We start from the raw sequence: 16,378 nt of genomic DNA, 5'->3' as shown, positions 1-16,378 counted from the left end.
TAATTCTAATGTTGAAAAAAAAGGCCAAAAGAATTTACAACTTAGAGAATAATTCCTAAATAATTCCCAATTTTTTTTAATCAATTGCTAATAATTCCTCAATTAATTGCCAAGTCTCTGAGAATTCTTTTAAATTCCCTGTGCAGAGACTTGGAAAGAAACTCACATCTGACAGGACATCCTCAACGGACTTTTTCTCATTGGGAATTATTACTCCGTGTCATGACATTTGCGTGGAAAAAAAAACATGTCTGCGAAATTATTAACATTTAATTTGAGGATGAGACAATGTGGTGTGCAAGCTGCGAGCCACTAACGAGCTCGTAGTTCCTTTCGAGAGAGCTTGAAGACCTGTCAAATGGCATGAGTTGTTTAATGACGTTTGCAATTAAAAAGTTGCCCTAAATGACGTCTCAATTACATTTGAATTTCATTCGGGATTGGATATCGTTTGGCCTTCGCAATTTAATTAGACGGTTCTATTCATTGACTTTATAATGGAGGCCCTTCAGGTACTGCTCCCTTTAATTGTCGGTTAATAGTCTGCACCTCATTGCGTCTAGCCGAGTTGAGGGGCCGAGCTGGGCTAATTGAAATTCTCCCACCAAACCAGGGAACCTCGAAACTCCGTCAATTAACCGTTCTCCATCGATCGAATTCAATGAGTTGAAAATTTTCGCAATTTATCACATTCACCCAAAAAATCATACCTGACTTATGACCTCAAAAAAAAAATTCAAACTAAAGCCTGCGAATGTCTTTAAAACCTTCAATCGTCAATTAATTATCAATATTTGCAATAAAATGTAAGTGATAGTCTATCAGAAATAATTTGTGTCACATGCAGTCACTCGTCAACTGACGTATGATATTTAGTGATCATTAGTCATGGTATGGTAGATTGAGTATGCGGATTAAAAAAATTCCAGACAAAATATCAAGTCGACAAGAATTCCCGGTATTGAAGTAATATGTAAAGAAATAATAAACGATTATATCACCGACTCATTTGAATTTTTATCACACGTGAATAGTTAATGAGCATTGCCTGATAAACTGCGATTTATCACAAGATAAGATGGCAATCAATTAAAGTAACGCATGAATATCAAAGAATTATGAGATTTGTAATCTGAAACAGCGAACGACGACGTCGAAAATACTTGATAGATTTCATGCATCAACACATTTTGACATTAAAATTACATGTCATGACATGACTCTGTCATTAATGAGATATCAAGTGCTTTTACAAGTGCAGCACCAAAATGATTAACGTCACCCCCATAACTAATCATTCTTCTAGACATAATTAAGACGCCTGATTAATTATTCTTACACTATTAAAGAATAAGTCCTTGTAACCAATAATTATTCCAAAGTGGCACGATAAACTCTGCAAATGTGTGACAAAAACGCTCCCAAAAAAAGAACAACAATCGTGCAAAAGTGAGGCTTAATTAAAAGTTGTAAGCAATGAATTTGCAAGCAAGATCGATATCATCAGCTGCGGTGTCCGAGTGGTTAAGGAGATGGACTTGAAATCCATTGGGTTCTACCCGCACAGGTTCGAATCCTGTCCGCAGCGGTATTTTTTTTACATCAGTTAAACATTTTATCGTTACCAGAAAAAAAAACCATAGAGTTGATAATGGATGTTCGAGAAATTGATAAGAGTACGGCGCACAGGTGTTCCGTTAAAGTGACAATTTTTTCCAAGTGCTGCGGTGTCCGAGTGGTTAAGGAGATGGACTTGAAATCCATTGGGTTCTACCCGCACAGGTTCGAATCCTGTCCGCAGCGTTTTTTTTTTTTTCATATTCATTACAAAAATGTAATATATGTACAGAGAATGAAGAAATGGTTGATAACTTGTAATTAAAACGATGTAACATGCTTTAATATAATTTCTTTTGCCGCCGTCTGGCTTTTTGCTATGAGCATAATAGTCGAAAAGACACGAGAGGCGTATGAAAGCATTGCAGCACTCCGCCCGCCTTGTCTAGACGTATAATTGAAGAAACAAAGAGCAATTACAGTGCCTCGGTATTTCAACGTCCCTTGGAAAAACATATAGGCTGTCTTTTTCAATTAAATTACACGATTCACACATACAATATGAAATGCCAGAAAAGCGGAAGAACACCTCGATTCCGAATAATTCGATTTTTCTCATTACTCCGGCTGATTGCGAATCACTGCTACACTCGGGCTAAATAATGTGATATAAATTTTTATTCTACCTCAGGGTCGACATACAAGTGCTCGTAAAGAACGAGGAGGCCTCGTAAAGCTGTCAGCAGCGGCTACCGTGGATGCATTCGAGGGGTTGGGGAGGGCTCTTTAATGGACGGGAATATAAGCATTGTTTGTACTTTGAGCATTCACACGACTTCCTTCAACCATCTACCAACCGTACATTTGTTGCCCCGCTCCGATAATTCTGCTGGAACTGGCGTTAACGCCTTTAATTATTGTTAGGGCCATTAACGGCGAGAATTTCTCTTTTAGACTGAAAATCTATGAGCGCGCGAACCCTATGGATATTGATAAAAAATACTAAACGAAGATAATTAAGAATGAAACAGAGCAGATACCTGTCGGTATAGCAGAGAGTAATCGAGGGTGGGGAAATTTAATTTCTTAACGAGAAAACTCACCAAGAGTCGAGCAGAATTTTTGAATTCGCATTTTTCATGAACTCTCTGAATTTATGAAATTATTTAATATCTAATAGTAGAGACAGTTGAAAGACGAATTTTGGGATTTAATTTTCGTAATCCACGGTAGTCCAGTTAACTAGGTTGTGCGGGATTTGGTAAATTATTTAAATTCTCTGAATGAGAATGAATTATTTGGATGTTCGATTCTGGTGATAATTCTGCTTCTGCTGAGACAAGGCATGTCCTTCATTTTCCATCTGTATCAACAAGTCTGTCAATAATTACCGGCGCGCAACCGATTCATTACGATATTTTCACATCGATACAGGTAAACATCCACTCCACAAGGTATAATGAATTTAATTGGTTGATTAGCCCGGTGTTATTTTTCAGCGACCACAATTGACACACATAGCCGCAATACTCCCCCCGTAATTACACCTTTCTTTGAAATCCATTGCACAGTGAAAGTCAAGCATCACCACGTGCTTACCCTCGAAGAAGATTTAATCGTTCGTTTGAATCGCGTCGATGAAAAGGCGGCAGCCAAGTTTAATCTTCCGTCGAGAGGCTTTTCATCGCGTGAATATCGAAGAATTTGTCGCTTGGGTGGAACGAGCAAGCACGAGGACATCAAAGGAATCCTCGTACCAGGTTTCTTATATATAACCTCCCTTAAAAGCTGAGGAAAACTTCTACCAACTAGAGGTCTCCCTCTTTAATAATCATTTATTATCCCAGCTATTTTGCTTCAACCTTTTTGTAATAATGAGTTCAACGAGGCCATGAACTTCGGAAATTAGTGCTTTGTTTAAAAATTACCCTCAATGGATTTGTACCAGGTTGGAGTGAACTTTGGTTCCTTAAGGCTTATTTAAGAATATAAACAAGACTTCGGGATGAAGCTCCGCGGAAAAGAACTGGTGAGCTCCTTCTGGAAAGAAAGTTTCTGCATTTTCTTTCAAGAAACTGTTTTACCCCAAATAAAGCGGCAACTCATCAATTACATATTTATACTGTTTTGGAAGTGTCTGCATGCATCAGTTGTCTCATAAAATCTTCAATTTCTAATTTAATGGAATTCTGTTCTAAAGACTGACTTTTTTTACTCGTGTCATTTCAGATTTTGTTCTTCATATTATTTTTTGTTTGTAAAATGCGTATTTAATAATAAATCAAGATTCAATGACAAATTCAATACCTGAATAACTTCCCTCTCCCGGGAAATGGAAAATTCTGAAAAATCATTCGAGAGGTTGACTGACATTTAAATAAACAATTGGAATAAATTTCACGTGATTTCCAGGAGATTTCCAAGAGTAATTTTGGAAGGATGAATGAATCCCATCTGTTAGCTGGAGGATGAAATGTGGAAAATTTAGCAATGGGAGTTTGGTTGATCGAAGTGACTAAGAGGTCGTTGGGGAATGTACCCTCATTAATAAAAGCCGATTCCATGCGGGTTTTGGTGGTCGGTCGTCGCCAGATGCGCCCAAGAGCGGGAAAATAAGATTGAGAAAACACCCGAAGAATTTCTGGCACGGGCGTACTTTCATCATTTTTCGCGTGTGCTCATAACGCCTCCCTCTCGCTCATTGATGATAGCCAAGTGTGACATTGATCACCACCTCGCATCACAAATATGTAAATTAGACAGTTGGGAATTTTTCAAATATCTATCCAACTCCGGGGATGAATTAATCTGCCAAGAAATTACTTTAGACAATTTGTGAGAATAGTTGACATACCACTTGGAGATATTTATTCATTCGAGAAACTAGCTCGGGTTCTGCGGCTTCCTAATTATCCTCGGTGCAAACCGAGTAGACCATGTGGGTAATTGGAGGTGTTGGAGTGGGATCATGTGAAGTTTTGGCTTTTCCACGCGGTTCCTGGCATGTTTAGTGAACAGTTGAACGATTAAGTCACTAATTTACGTCGGAGGTGAGTGGATGACTTATCGAATTAGCGTACGAGGCGCAAAAGACGCCTCTTGTGCGCAAAAGGGGATGTCGGGTGTTAATCGATACACTTGTGAAATTTCGAATTCTCTTTGATAATCTCGAGATCAAGACGTTGGATTACTCGCAACTCGGCTAGATCCAGTCGTACGATATATCAACATCATGAATGCAATTAATTATCGTTTCTTCTCGGCAGATTTTCATGCCTCTTGAGTCGCTTTTTTCGGGGCGACAAGCGTGACCTTGGGATCTGTGCGAACGAGGGACCGCCTGAGAGATGCAAGGATAAGGAGGATATATAAATGGTTCCTCCTGGGCTGGCGAAGGGCAAATATAGACCGCAGGTTGGCTCGACGTGGATAAAAGTTGCGTTGCCGTAAACGGATGGAGAATGGTACCAGTATGGAAATTCGCTTCTTAACCGATCGTCCGGGGTTGGACACTCTTGTGAGGATCCTTCTATGTTAATTTTTTTCCTTGCCCCGTGTGTTACCACGAGGTGTAACTTCTGTTTATCTTCGGATCTAACCGATGTTAAGTTAACCGAGCAAGTGGACCACCTACGAATTACCTGGTTACTCATTTCCTACGGAGGATTAGCCTTTCTGGCCTTTCTGGTCCCTCGCTTTCAGATCTTCATGAGATTCCCTCGAGCTTTTCTGCTCACTTTTCTGGGGAAACGTTTTTCGCGAGAGCGAGATTAATCTCAGCGGCTCATTTCATTCACTCACATAATTTCATCCAAATTTTCACTCAGTTTTTTAAATATATCCGTCAATTTATTATTATTTTACGTATTATTCATCCAAACAATTACTCATTCCGGTTCGAATGTAGAAGGTCCTTTTCGCAGGTTATCATATCGTTGAGTACAAATGATCTCTGATATTTTCCTCTAGAATTATTATTTTTCCAACAAAAAACCAGAACTAAGGAAAACTCGAGGTGCATCCCCTGAATTTTGTTGACATCTATTAATTATGATAGAATAATTAATGCAGAAGGACGGTCTCCGGGGATTTTTACCGCGAAAACAATCAAGCTTCTATTTTCGATGGAAACCCACAAGAAAGTCAAACCCTCGTGAAAGTCTCTGGCGAAGTCATCTCTCTGCAGTCAATTCCACACGCATTGGTACCATTAGTCGTGTGAAAACCGGGAATATCACGTATTCCACGGGTGTTCCTGTCGCCACTGGTTTTGATCGATTTACTTGGAAGAAACTGGACGTAACGGCGAGCAGTTTCGTAGTTAACATGGAAAACGTATCCCTTCGGTTTTTTTTACCTCGTATATATATAATCCCCCGATGCTACGGAAAGTATAAGTTATGCGATACCAGTTGGCTGGTATTGGTGCACACGCGTTGTCTCAGCTTTTACCTTAAGGTATCTTTTCGCTTATATACCTTGCAAATTTATACAGTGGCCTGGGGATTAAAAGAGTCATTTGTAAAGCTGGTCAACTCACGCGCTGACAACACCGTCACATTCAATCGTATTTTTAATGGATTTTCCGATGTCTAGTCACTCATCATTAACCTCGATTATATTTTTTTTTTTCCTCTCCCGAGTTCCGATTGATTCGAAACGTTTCAGGGGCTTTTTTATATGAGTGAATGGCAGTTCACTTGCTGAAATCCTAGAAAAGAACGTTTACTGTCCATAAGTCATTAACTTCGCGTTCACGTCTCGTCTTTTCGGGTAATATGTTACCGTCAACGATGACAACCACTCGTTTAATCACTTCGCGCCCGCTCGCGAATTCCTCAAATCGTTGACTGCTGTGGAAAGTAGATGATTTATAGACGAGAACTTGGAGCTCCATCATCTCGGGGGTTTTTAAACCATTCGGGGGGTATTTTCGGGTCTATTCATATTTAGCATTTCTTCATTCTTTATTTTAAACATATATCAGGACCTTTCAACCTATGGGAGTGAAATTATTTATTATTTATTTCCAATTATAAAATTTTCTGTAAATTTAAATTTAGTTAATCAATTTTAGTAACATTTTAATCATTTTACCACATTTTTTAGACAATCGTTTTTATTATAATATTATAATTTATGGAAAATTCTCAAAGAATGTAAACAAAAATAAATATTTTAATGAATTTGAAAAATTCCGATTCTGCTGAATTGAGTTATTGAGATGTTTTATTAATTGAAGATATTCAGGCATGTATTCTCTCTCTGTCAATTCAATCATCCATCGGAGACTCGGATTGGACAAATGGAGCTCTCTTGAATATTCAAAAACCCGCGAACTAAACATCGCGATTCCAACAAATGTTCTCATTGTAAATGCTGACTGCCGTCATTACTCAATCCCGCGAATACCGAATGAATGATTAATTCGTATAACGATAATGCGTGAATTCCGAAGAATGCTCTCCATCCGAAACATTCGAAGAATGCTGAATTCATTGTGATGTCCTTCATAACTCTTTGTTCGTTGAATTTTCCCAATGCCCGAGCGATTTGGAATATTTTATGAACTCGTTTTCCCCTCTCCATGGAGTGGCCAAAACTCAGAATCCATTCTGGCGTTCCGCCAATGAACGGTTTATTATAGTTTTGTTATGACAGCCACACGTTACACTGAATTAATGCCGAAACAAATGTATCGTAATGCCGCGAGTGTGCGATGTACCTCTAATTGAATCGGTAAACATCGTAATTTACCCGGTGAGTTGTCGCGTCGGGATAAATCACTCGGGGATTTGTATTCTCAAAAAATGTCGGTACATTTGGCGGTAGTTATCATCATGCGCGAGTTCAAATGGCAGACATCAGGGCGCCTATGGGCCCTTTTGAGCTCCAGCACTCGACGCAAATCGTAAATCTCGGGGAGTTTAGTCTCTCCCGAAATGAGCAAAAACTTGGGGATTTATTTTTGTACCATTAATCGTAAGCAATTAGCTGGATCGATGCATGAAACAGGGCCATACCGTAAGCATACTCTTCTCGGGGACTTCGCCGGCACTCAAAATACTGTCCCATGAGGCTGCGGTCCCAGGGGACTTCCCAGAGAAAGCCTCCGACGGGAATTCGCTTCCAGAAAAGTCGAGGTGCTTTCAGAAATTGACACCGTTTTTCTCATTATCACCTTGTATTTTTTTCTACTTTCGGAACATTTTTTAAACTTGGATTGAAGGAGAAATTTCAATTTTCTGAAGACAATGGAGCCGCTTCATTGGAAAAAGAGTATCAAATGAATTTACATCTTTATTTTAATTAAAAAGTATTAATTATGAATTTTATCATTTTTAAGAGGATATTTTACAGTAATAGGAACCTCAAAAATTTATAATTGGAAATTTCTGGAAATTTCACGGGAAATTCACCACGAAAAATATTGGTGAATAATCGCAATCGATGAAGAATTATTCATTTAAAATTGGTAAACATGAAGGAATTAAAAAATGACATGAAAAACCAATCAAAATTTTTAATCAGCAGAAACAAGAATTTTCGAACCTGCTCTAATTCCAGAATTAATTTTACATTGATTAATAATTTTAAAACATGCTCGACATAATTTTGCGATCATCTATCATTTTTCGTTGAGTAATCGTCCTGCAATTCATGTCTCCCATCGACTTTTCAGAAGTATTAAATTTCCTATTGCAAAATTACTCAAAATTATAGTAAAACTTTAATACGCGAGAGTTTCCGCGTCTTAACTAACTCAATGGAGAAGTATTTACTGCATAAATGGAGTTCTTTCGGGAAAATGTAATGAACCGGGGAAAAGCGCGAAAAAAAAATGATTTGAATTTATAAATTTCATGAGTAATCGGTTAGGAATCGTTTGTAATAATTTTTTCCTGCCCTGAGCTATCCGTCTGGGACATTATTTTCCCCCCATTAGCGGAGAAACACGAGGGCGGCAGCTGGTCTTCGAGGGCGACAAATCATACTTTTGACAGTCTCGTATCCTCTCCACCTCGTTGAATCCGCATTGCTCCACCCTATCCCCCATACCTACCGGCAAAAAAGTCACCAACGAGTAAAATAAAAGATAAAAAAAAAATATCGGCCAGAGATATCCACGAAATACCCCTCGTCACATGTGGCAAATACGTACCTCTGGGTTTTGCACAGCCGCGGGATACTTAGAATAGCGAATGGGCCTATGGGGTAATTGCTAGGAGTCATAAGATTCGAGGCGGGTAAAAGTTACACCGGGGAAGGCCGGCTCGTCGGTCAAACACACACGGTATTCCAGTAATGGAGGCTTATCGTTTTGCCGGCTACCGCGCGGGATTCAAAAGAAAATAAAATGAATAAAGATGAAAAAGAGGAAAAAAAGTCATTGACAGAGCGATAAAAAGACAGAGGTAAAGTGACTTTGCTTCTAGCAAGTTGGGTTATTAATTTGCCACTTACTTCGGATACTTTGCTACTTATTTCGACGATGCCATTGCTGGATTAGGTTTGTTTATTATCTATCCGCCTCGGGAAAACACAGGAACGTTTCCTCTATCTCTCTAGTTTTATTGCTGAGGGCTCACGTTTCCAATCGAAGCGGGAATTGTTGTTAATGAATTCCACCGCGTGTACCTCAATTTTTATCTCTATTTATTGTCTAATTAGGTAGTGGATATATGAGAAGTTGGCCCTCAATTGGACGACAGATGGATCAAAGAGTTAGCCGACTGTTGACGGGTTTTATGGGATTCCCGGGGAGATAAGCCATATTTTGTTAATCGCCCAGGAATTCTTACCTGTTGTTTTTTCGATTTTCAGGAATTATGGATTACCCGGAATTTCTCACCTCAGTTGCAAATAAAACGAATTTTCATGCAGATGAAAAGATACAATTATTATTTTTTTTTATTTTCAACGGCTGAATCATTTTGCCACGTAAATTTACTAGACTCCTGAAAATTTCCTAAAATTTCAGATACACCAGTCATCTAAATTTAATTATATGAGTTTCAACAATTTTAATTATTTAACAATTGATAGATATTATCATTATCATCGTTCTTATCATTATTCATTCATTTATCCATTAATTTACTTGAGGACAGAATTTTTTTTCTCTCATTGGAAGAGCGAAATTATTAATCAGATTTTGTTATCTTTGAAGATTGACAAGAGAATCTTTTCTCGTGTCAATTAAATCTTCTTCGAGTGATTTTTTTGCGAAGGTCTCAAGATCCGGAAACTCGCAATGATTAATGAAAAAAGGCGGAAATGGTGGTCTTAGTCAAGTGACAGGAAGAGGCTGAAGGCGAAGATGCAGCCTTCAGGCGCCAGCTACACTACGTGGCTCATTCCGGATGACTACGGGCTTCCTGGTGTCTTTTTAAATATTTTTTTTCTCCGACTTTTGCGGGTGGGGGTGGGAAAAAAATTGGCGGCTGGGAAAAGGGGTCGCTTGGAATTGCAAATGCACCGGCCAGATGGAATCGACGGGGCCATTCGGACATTCCGCGGTCGCCACTCGGAATAATATTTGGGTTACGCAAGGAGAAGTGGCCAAAGGTAAGAGAAAGCTGTAGGTTTCGGATTTTTAACCTTCGTGGTATCAGGGGGATGTGCCAATGATAGGAGAATAGATGCCGACATGAAAAATTAATTAAAGCCAGGGAAACAATTGCACCTTTCAAAAAAAATCGAACAATTATTATTACTCTTAAAAAATTACATTTCTTCATTGACAAATCAGTGAATTTTTAAATTATTCTCGTAACTTTTAATGTTGAAGTTTATAAACCATAAGAAACTCATGAAAACGTCACGAAAATTGCAGCAATGATTTCCTTGAATTATTATTAAATATGAAATACCAATAATTTTTTTTTGAATATGAATGTCTAACTTAGTGTAGATTTCAAACAGAAATTGAATTGAAACGAACATAATTAAAAATTCAAATGACATTACGATGAAAGTTTCGAGAAATCTCTCCCATCGTCCGGGAAACTCTCAACTTTATCTCAAAATAATTTCCACCAATTTCCAATATTATCCGCATGACAAAAAATATGAAAATCCAAAACCAGAAAACCGACATTTCAGTTTTTCGGTATTGACCTTTAAAAAATGTCATAGCAGTTGTGAACCACGTACTCCACGAATCGATCGATCGATCCCGCGATACCAAAAAAAAACCCTTGGATTGCTTAAAAAAAAAAAAACGTGCCGAGTCCCTGCAAATCGCCGATTGGCGGACGGTGACAGACAAACCGGGCAATGCGTTCAATTGAATTGCAGATTTTCGCATTTCACCAGGCGACAGTGGACAGATGGACACGTTCATGGAGGCCTACTGTTATCCTCGAATTCAAACTCCCATGTTCTCCGTTTTTTTAGTGCCATTCTATTTTTACTTTCCCTCCCTCGTCCCACAGGGAGTCAAAGAAATACTGATGAACAAAACGATAGAATTTCTTTCGTCTCTTCTTCAGCTACATGTCATGAGTTTCTTCGGTGTGTTATAGGCTGGCGTAGACTTAGATTCCAGGGACTGATTATCTGTCTCGTGACGAACTTGACGTACTGCGTGTGCCACAAGACTGACGGGGAAGGCGATTTCGATCTTCCTTGGCATTGGGTCCCTCTTGGTGGGATAGAAGCTGGTGTTGGTTCACTTTGACACTGAATAAGTCAATGTCGGTGGGGAAATTGTCAGATATCCAACCGACTGTTATTGATAGGGGTAAACGTTGCAACAGCAACATTTATTCACTCCATATCGAGACTTCACGTTTCACTTCTACTACTTTTTTTCACTCTCGCATGAGTTATCGGAATTAAATGGCTCGGGGGGATTAATCCTATCGTTTGTGGTTTATGAATATTTATTGAGCTATTTTTCCCTCGGGGAAAATCACTTTCCACTGAGTAAATTATTGTTTATAGAAGAGTGCAGAGGAAATGGCTCTTCGCAGCGGTTAATTTATGAATCGAGACGGCTGTTTAAATATCTATCGGTGACTGCGCACAATCTCCAATAACATTTATGCGCTATTCACGAGGCATTATTGCAATGGGTGTTACGTGGCTGGAATAGAAAGATCTAATCGGTTGGGGATAGCGGAGGAGATTATTTATTTGAACTAACTGGCCATTTTGCATCCTATCGTGCAGAAATCAAAAATAAAAATCAAGATAAATTTTCCTTTATCTTGATCTCGGTTTTTTGTCAATTCCGCGATGGAAAAAAAAAGGGCGGACATTCCGGTATTCGATGCAGTTATTCTTCAACTCACTGAATTACTCAAATATTTTCAGTTAGACAATTCTGAAAAATTTGTTTCTGAATTTTCAATCGAATGAAAATTAATTCATTATATAATTTCCGTGACGAATAGAAATGTTTATAAATTGCGATGGCAGTTTAAAGGTAGATGGAAGTGAATACCAAATAATATGTATCGAGCAGAAATCGTAACTATTGGGGAATGATATTTATTATAATAATAATATAATGGTAATTGATGTTTAATTTGATTTTGCAGGGTAAAGAAAAAGTACTGCCGTCATTAAATTCGGGGAGAAAGCCTCTCCCTTTCTTCAATTAAACCGACACTTTCCACCAAAACACCTCAAAGCCACACCAGATGGAACGAAGCTTAAGACTTGGTCTGGAGGGCGTGGTAACACCCGTTGACAAAATGTAACGCCAAGTCTCCCCTTGATCTATCGTTCTACACGTGTTTCCCATCTTTGCGATGTTCTCCTTAAATCTCTGTCACTCCGACACTCGTGGAAACCATTCGATAATCGATAAGAAATTAAATTAATCGATGCGAATCGAGTGAACGGGAGATGGCACCGATCGCTTCCAACGAACGAAGAAAGTCCAGGGACTCGGAAAAAAAATGTCAAGCAATAAAAATTTATTCCGTCAACAACAAATTACAGGACACAAGCTCGATCTCTCCTAATACGACACCGAGGAATTCCAGAAGTCGTACGTTCCCCGGCCACTGTCGAGCGATTAACGATATTCGAGGTTCGAGAATCGATTGAGCACATCAGATATTCCAGGGAATAGAATCGTCTTCTCGTCTCATCTTCGCGCGATAGTCAAACACAAATGGATAAAATATAAATAATGATGATGAGTTGTAAATTAACGTTTTGGATTTTTGTTGGCTACTGAATTAATATCGTTATCAATTTATTGAATTTCTTATCAACGGAATGATCTCTTCATAAAAACTTTGTAGATTATTTCTCGTCAAATAATCATGACTTGAACCGTTTCACCTCTTAACCACTGATTTATTATTGTTTCCTATCATGCATCCACTGAATACGAAATTTTTTCATATCCACTTGATTATTATCAGCGTTTCCCCGATGAATTGATATATTTATCCCCAAGATAACCGTAAATCTCGCATGTTATGGGCATTTGCTATTAGTGTTAATAGAATTCAAAAGATTCATTTTTTATCTAAAGTTTTTGATGTAACGTGAGTTTATTGAATTGTTGTCAAAGATTTTTACCGAGAATTTCCAGAGTGCGGTTTTTTTTTATCAATGGTATTCAGTAATAGATGATAATTGATGGAATGCCCCGGAGAATTAAGATTCTTTTTTTGTTAACTAATTAATTCCTCTGTTTTAAAAACAATATCGAATTCTTCTATACTGGTGAACGATTTTATGAGTAATTGATTGGTCATTACTTCGTTAATGAATTCCTCATTTGAACTTAGAATGTTTTTTAATTGATTGGAGTGTTCTGAGGAATCAATTAAATCGTTTGGAATCTGTAATACTGTCACAATTTTTAAAATGCTTTAAAAATTACGACTTGAGGAGAAAAAAGCACAGCGGAACTGCCATCAGGACTGAGAGATATGTAAACGAGTGGCATAACGAGGCGCGACACGTCAATATTTTTTTTTCCCTTTTCCCTATCTTCATCTCTCTTTCCCTTTCCCTCTATAAAAAAAAAGTGCGCCAGTGTTGGTAATATCGACGCAGTCCACCGCGCAAGCGTATTTTTGTGAATTCACGGCTTTCACACACACTCGGGACATTTTGAAACAGGCGCGGTGGTTTGAAAATTTCGCTCTACGTCTCGACACAAGTCTCCACCGTCTAATTTATGTTACAGCGAACCTAGGAAATACAGAGAGGCTGTACCAGAGCCGAAGGGCATAAGGAACTTTGGACGAGAGTCAACATGTGACGCGGGGCAAAAAGTCGAGTCGTTATAATTTATAACGCCTAAACGCCTCCTAAAACCGCTTTCAGGGGGAATCATTGCCACGTGGACAATAATTGCACGTCATCCCCATTTTTATCTCTAAAACAATTACAACCATTTCATTTGATCCGAGAAAACAATTTTTTTACCCTAAAAAATAATTAAAACTGAAAAACTCATACGTAAAAAATCAACTTTCATGATGAATTCCATAATCTGCAAAAAAAGAAATCCTGTTGAAAATTTTTTTGAAAACAACCTTACTGGAGGTGAAAAAGTAATTTATGTTCAGGTTCTCATGTTCATTAATTTTCATTACCGGAGAATTCTAGAATCAAGTGACATTTCCTGAAAACATATTCATCACCGCGTGGAAAAATATTTCCCGTACATCCCAATGAAGCTGTAAAAATGAATAGTTCCTCGAGACTTGAGTCTGCGATTTAAAAGCGATTTACCGATTTATCAGAGCCGTTAAAAAAAATCCTCGAGAATTTTGTTTTCGAGACAAAGGACTCGGCGAGAACGACTCCATTCCCCGCAGAAACGAACAAGTCACCTCGGAATAAAGAAACGCGTCTCTTTTTTTCGCCGTTGTTCCAAATTGGCTCGATGGAGCTGGAGGGAAAAGACCCATAGTCGTGAATGCTCCCTCGTTGGCTTATTTTTCTCTCATTTCCAACATTTTATCTCTTCTTTTCTCACTTGTCTCTGGGAGTAGACGCGAATGCGCGTGTGAGAGAGTCAGGCATTGGTGTATCCAGTACACAGATCCCGCGGTACCGATAACCCCCGAGGAACAGAAGGGGGTGGACGCATCGCCACCTTGGCGAGACCATCGTAAAACTTGGCCAGGTATAATCTGCGGTTCGTTTGAGAGAATAGTCGAGAGGTGGAGAAAAGCATTTTTGAGGACAGAAGCTAAAAAATTTTCCCCAAAAAGAAAAACAACACAACCGCATAATTTTTCCCGATACCCACCAATGGCTGATCTTTCCGCGGTGATCCCTCATTAATTAGAGGTCTCAGCTTCTGTCCTCATATTAACATCTGCGAAGGCAAGCAACGGGAACATTTCATCCGGGAAGCGATAGAAAAAAAAAACATTTCTGTATCTATCGTCCAGTACTGGTTTTCCCCTCTCCATTTGTTTTATTTTCTTTTTCCCTGTTGCGCAATGAACGGCGACACTCGGGGAAACTCAGCGGATCCAATCGTATCTGACAATGTTTTTTCTAGCGCTTAATTATTTCTGTTAATTTCATCCTCAAGCGGAAGTCAATTGCGAAAGTGTATTATAAAGATTGGACCAAGTTATTTCTTTCTACCGATATTCACGGGATTCGCTGGTTTTTCCAAGGGGGAAATGGGGACTAATATTGATCATGAGAATGCATTCAGGAAGTTGGAGTGCAGAAGAAGTGATACGAGAGTGCTAATGAAGGATACGGTGGGTTCTTGTGTAAGGGCCTCAAGAAAACCCGGGTAACGCACCTGTCTCTCTCTCTCGCGCCTCTCGACGCGTCTTACGTCACGTCGAGGCACCTCTCCCGTGCAATGTCGAGATGGATTATTCTTTTTATTTTAAATTGCACTCAGCGACACTTGCCGTCACACTGACATATCGAACGACACGGAGGACGTCTGAGGACATCTACATAAACGGACCGCTCATGTTTTTGTTCCGCGTGTTCGTTAAAGCGTTCAATTCGCATCGAATTAATCAATCCAAGATGAGAGTAATGGATCTCATCCAGCACTAGGAACTGTATTTTCAAAAATTTCCTGTCGTGTATCATCGAAGAGCTGGCCCATACCCGGGACCGTCGGCACTCACCGTCGGCCGGATTTCTCAAGCAAGTCCCAACTAGCCCCCATATCCCTGTCAACAGCCATCGCCAAGACAAGACATTCGTCACGTGTCAGAGAGCGAATGAATAAAACAAGCCCCCAAAAAAAACATCCCGCGGAAAAAGAAAAAGTAACATTATCCGCGACATGAGTCCCTGATTGATCAAAACGCTCGGTAAAATCTCCGGCGTGAAATACTAATGATTTACAACGCGCGTAAAAGAGAACGGGGAAAAAAGCGCGTATTATGTGTATCTCTGGGGTTCACGGACGCGACGGCAACCACTCGGCGCTCGAGACACAAGTTTACTTTTATTTAAACATTTATTCGTTTTATTTAGGGCCTGACCCAACGCCTCTCGCTGGCCATCTCTGCCAGGGAAGCGGTTGACCGGTGTCTCTGAATCTCAGTTTTTTTCGTTTTTTTTTTTCCCTTCTTAATTTCCCCACTCCCTTCTTTCATTTTATTTCCTCGTTTTTTTTTCCCCAACCGAGAACCCAGGGAATTAATAGCCGAGAGCGTATTCCGGCGGTGTCGGGGGACGAATACACGGGCGCGCTTACACTCGCCTCGTACAGCGGTGCGGAACGTTAAAAACTCTTCGCGGACGATCAACCCGTTTTCTCACGGGTGCACACCGCGCGCGGATAACTCCCTCATTCTCCCCCCCCAGCCTCCCACCCTCCCCCTCACTCCATTCCATTTTGTTTTCTTTT

The 16,378-nt window shown here is 39.4% G+C and overlaps 1 protein-coding gene and 2 non-coding genes across 4 annotated transcripts in view; 2 read left to right on the top strand and 1 right to left on the bottom strand.

The window, feature by feature from the left end:
* vg (vestigial) overlaps positions 1–16,378 on the bottom strand; it is a 47,281-nt gene that overhangs the window by 28,403 nt on the left and 2,500 nt on the right. The window lies entirely within an intron of this gene.
* On the top strand, positions 1,507–1,588 carry TRNAS-UGA (transfer RNA serine (anticodon UGA)). Its single transcript has one exon. It is a non-coding gene; the product is annotated as a tRNA-Ser (tRNA).
* Positions 1,722–1,803, top strand: TRNAS-UGA (transfer RNA serine (anticodon UGA)). The gene has a single exon. It is a non-coding gene; the product is annotated as a tRNA-Ser (tRNA).

This window comes from Fopius arisanus, unplaced genomic scaffold, assembly GCF_000806365.1.
Source record: "Fopius arisanus strain USDA-PBARC FA_bdor unplaced genomic scaffold, ASM80636v1 scaffold00025, whole genome shotgun sequence".
Classification (NCBI taxonomy): domain Eukaryota; kingdom Metazoa; phylum Arthropoda; class Insecta; order Hymenoptera; family Braconidae; genus Fopius; species Fopius arisanus.
This window is presented reverse-complemented; position numbering and strand designations above follow the sequence as displayed.